Genomic DNA, 4321 nt, shown 5'->3' with positions numbered 1-4321 from the left:
CTTCTGTGTCTGTGTTAATTGGTTTCCCTTTTCTTTGTTGAAGAGGGTCTGTGCAATCCTTCTGCCTAGTCCGCCATCTTGCCCCGCCTCCTCTCTTCTTTCCCTTTCTTGCTTTATTGTTCTGGCTAGGACTTCCAATACAGTGTTGAATAGGAATGGTGATAAAGGGCATCCTTGTTAGTAAGATGAACGCTTTCAGTCTCTCCCCATTTAGAGCAATGTTGGCCATTGGTTTTGTATATATGCCTTTGATTATGTTGAGGAGTTTTCCTTCTGTTCCTATATTGTTCAGCATTTTTATCGGGAATAGATGTTGGATTTTGTCAAATGCTTTTCAGCAACAATTGTTATGATCATGTGGTTCTTTTCCCTTGTTTTATTTATGTGGTGGATTACATTGTTTTTCTAATGTTGAACCATTCTTGCATACCTGGTATGCACCCCACTTGGTCATGATTTATTATTATTTTTTGATATGTTGTTGGATTCTATTGGTTACAATTTTGTTGTGAATTTTTGTATCTATATTCATTAGGGATATTAATCTAAAATTTTCTTTTTGGGTAGTGTCTGCCTGGTTTTTGTATCAGGGTTATGCTTGCTTCATAAAATGAATTCAGGAGTATTCCCACCTTTTCTATGTTTTAGAATAGTTTGAGTAGAACTGGTGTTACCTGTTCTCTGAATGTTTGATAGAATTCACCAATGAAGCTGTCTGGGCCAGGACTTTTTTCTTGTTGTTTAGTTTTTACTGACCTGTTCGATTTCTTCTTTTATTATGGGTCTGTTCAAATTTTCTACCTCAGTTTGTGTTGTTGTTAGGTAGGTAGTGTATTTCTGAAATCTGTCTGTTTCTTCTAGGCTTAAGGTCTGTTTTTATCAGTGATGATAGCTAACATTTATTGTGTTTATTCTATACCAGTTAAGCTGCTCAGTTTTTTCTAACATTAAAACTTGTGCTCTTATGCTGCCTTTCCTCTTTCATATGAATGTTTCATCATACAAGTTATTTTCCTAGTCTTTGTTTTGCAAATATCTTCTCACTTTGCCCAGTATGTTTGAATTTTGTTTTCTATTTTATAGAAATTTTGTCATCACAAATCTAGTTAAACTTTGTATTTGATTCTGACTTTGGTGACATGCTTAGAAAGTCTGTTTCCTCACCTTTCCCTCCTACTTACATGGTTTTTATTATGTACATTTGAATATTTTAATATATTACATGTCTTTTGTGTAAGGTGGTGGTTGTTGTTGTTGTTAAGATATCTAGTTTAGAACACTTGATATGATGCCGACTCATCGTGACCCCATATGACAGGGTAGAACTAAAGGGTTTCTTGGCTGTAATCTTTATGGAGGCAGATTATCAGGTCTTTCTCTTGCAGAGTCCCTGGGTGGGTCTGAACCACCAACATTTCAATTAGCAACTGAGTGCTTAATCATTTGCAGCACCAGGGATCCTTAAGGTAGGAAGTAAGAATACTTTTTTCCTTCTTTCTGCTGGTGAGCCAGTTTTCTTGGCACTCTATGCAATAATTATCCTTTCCCTGCTTGTATTAAATACTGCCTTTATCACATAACGGAATCTGTGGATGGTGCAAATGGTTCAACACTAGTCTACTAACTGAAAGGTTGATGGTTCAAATCCAGCCAAAGGTGCCTCACAAGAAAGGTCTGGTAATCTTATGAAAAACCAGCCATTGAAAACCCTTTGGAGGACAGTTCTACTGTGACACACATGGGGACACCATGAGTCAGTCAACAACTTTGAAGTGTATTGGGGGTGGGAGGGGCCGGGGTGTGTGTGTGTGATACCTTGTTCTCGAATCAGAAAGGTCCGTTTCTCAAGGTGAGGCTCAGCCATTGCATTCCGGGTATGCTGACCCCTCAGCGTTTTCCCCGAAATGCAGGAAACTCGATTGCATTCTGTGTCTTTGGAGAGTGGGGGACGCTGTGTCTCTTTACCCTGGTTAGCTTCGTTTAAAATTAGATTTAGCACTTGTGCAAACGGTCTTTGAAAGAGAGCATATTGTACTTACTCCGGACGCTTTGGACAGGCTTAACCTATTTTTAGCAATACGCGGACTGGATATTCAAATGTAGGCTTGCCAAATTTCGTCTTTTAAGACGTGCGCATTCAGGCTTCGTGGATAACAGTTTTAAGAACTGCATCTGAATCAGAGTGTTGTCATTAGCACTAAGCTCCAGAAGGCAGGAGCTATTTTAAGTTGTTTACGTTTAAATCGCTGGAGAGTCTTTACCTTTAAATTCCTAAGGCATTTGACTGCTAACCAGAAGGCTGGAGGTTCAGACCCATCAGCCACTCCTCGGAAGGAAGGTTGGGCAATCTACTTCAGTAGTGATGATGCCTCGGAAACCCAAGGAGGGGTCGCTATGATTCTGATCCGACTCTATGGCAGTGACAGCACCACCAAATAAAATAGGAAAATGGACGGGGTGAATGAGATCACAAAAGGGGTGTGGAATATGCAGATGAGGTGCAATGACTGCTGGTCATGCTTACACTTGGAGTATGTTTTTTTAGGATTTTGGCAATATCCAGATACCCAAAATGTCTCTTAATGCTTATTATAGTGTAGACAGTTTTTCAATACATAGAGAGAGGTGTCTAGAGACTGCATGCGAAAAGTGATCCTATCTGTAAGATGATTTCAATTTGATGCTAAGGTGCTAAGCGCGCTTTCTATCTCATACCTACCTGCAGGGGAGATACCGTGATCAAGTAGGTGATTTTCCCAGGGGAAGGCTTACCTATTGCACTCTAGGTGTGCTGACCCCTACGATTTCCCCAAATGTGGGAAACTCGACTGCATAATTTGTGGTAGTGGGAAACTGAGTTTGCGCTATCCCGTGTAATGAATCTTATTTAAAAAAGATAAGATATGAACTTTTTCCTTTTGTAGTGTTTTGTTTTTTCTTAAACACATTTTGTTTTATTGTGCATTGAAAAAAGTAACAGTTTCTGGAATTCTCAAAGATGAGGGGGAAACCTTTTTTTTACCACCCGGATAATTTTACCAACCAACTTTTTCAAAATCCTGGTTTGTCAGAAAAAGTACTTAAATTTTTGGGATTAGATTAGTACAATGTCGTCTGTGTACCAGGACATCTTTGGTAGGCCATTTATTTTGCCTTTATCACATCAATTCTAGTAAATATTCAAGTATACAAATTATTATAGTCTTACTCTTTCAGTTTGGAGGAACCTATTTATAGTTTGCGTGAAGATAATGACCCTATCTTTTGAGTGTTTTGATGTCAAAGGTGAGGTTGCCAGGCAGGGAGAGCAGGGGGGGTACCATGATCATGAACGTGGCTTTTCCAGGGATAAGGCCCATCCATTGCACCTGGATGTGCTACTCCTTTGATTTTCCCAAATGTGAGAAGCTCGACTGTATAATTTGTCATAGTTGTGACCACATGCCCACTGTCCATTACTTTCTTCCTCTTTCATTTAAGAATTAAATGATAGAGCTCTGATTCTTATAAATTTCTGCTTCACTTCCTCCCCTCCTTTGGTGCTTTTTGTTGTTGTTGTTAAGATATCTAGTTTAGAACACTTGATATGATGGGAGTTTCTTTGTAAGACAGAGCAAAAGGGAAGTTTCCCTAGGCAGGAAGGGGAAGGAATTTAAATTTAAAACTCTCTTCAGATTTTGGATTTCAAAGTGATAGCATTAGCATTCTCATTCGGATTCCAGGAACCTGAGAACAGGCTCTGTTTGCCAGGGGCAGCAAGGACATAGCAGAGGCTGGCAACAGGAAAGGAGACAGGTGGTGAGTGTATAAGTGCTGTCAACTAGTGAATAGAGGAGCAGAGCACAGTACCCTGCCTGTATAGATAACATACAAAGAAAATGAAAATCATGGCCAAGTCACTCCGACATATAATCACCAATTAAATATAAACACAAAAATGCCACAATGCCTCGGAGACAACAGAGCATCACAGTCTACATAAAGAAACAAGATAAAGCAGGAGAAATAAGGGACCAGGATACAGACCCAAAACACATCCCTGAGGAAGACACAGCATTGGAACTCCCTGATAAAGAATTCAAAAGAATTATATGTAGATATCTTCCAAGGATTGAGAAACAGACCAAGGAAAACAGAAAAAAAACCCTAGAAGAATTTTGGAAGAAAATACAAGAACAAAATGACAAAATCAATACAAAATTAGAAATGATTCTAAATCTACAGATAGAAATCCAGAAGATTAATACTAAATTGTCAGAAATAGATAACACAATGAAAGGGCAAAGGAGTAGGATTGATGCAATGGAAGACAGAATTAATG

At 38.9% G+C, this 4321-nt stretch overlaps 1 non-coding gene and 1 pseudogene across 1 annotated transcript; both read left to right on the top strand.

Moving 5' to 3' along the window:
• Positions 1 to 2711: 2711 nt before the first annotated feature.
• Positions 2712 to 2873, top strand: LOC122150674. The gene has a single exon (XR_006163792.1). It is a non-coding gene; the product is annotated as a U1 spliceosomal RNA (small nuclear RNA).
• Positions 2874 to 3304: 431 nt separating this feature from the next.
• LOC122150675 lies at positions 3305 to 3443 on the top strand (annotated as a pseudogene).
• Positions 3444 to 4321: the final 878 nt, after the last annotated feature.

Source organism: Orycteropus afer, unplaced genomic scaffold (assembly GCF_000298275.1).
Source record: "Orycteropus afer afer isolate SDZICR_OR568_19922 unplaced genomic scaffold, OryAfe1.0 scaffold00196, whole genome shotgun sequence".
Lineage (NCBI taxonomy): Eukaryota > Metazoa > Chordata > Mammalia > Tubulidentata > Orycteropodidae > Orycteropus > Orycteropus afer.
This window is presented reverse-complemented; position numbering and strand designations above follow the sequence as displayed.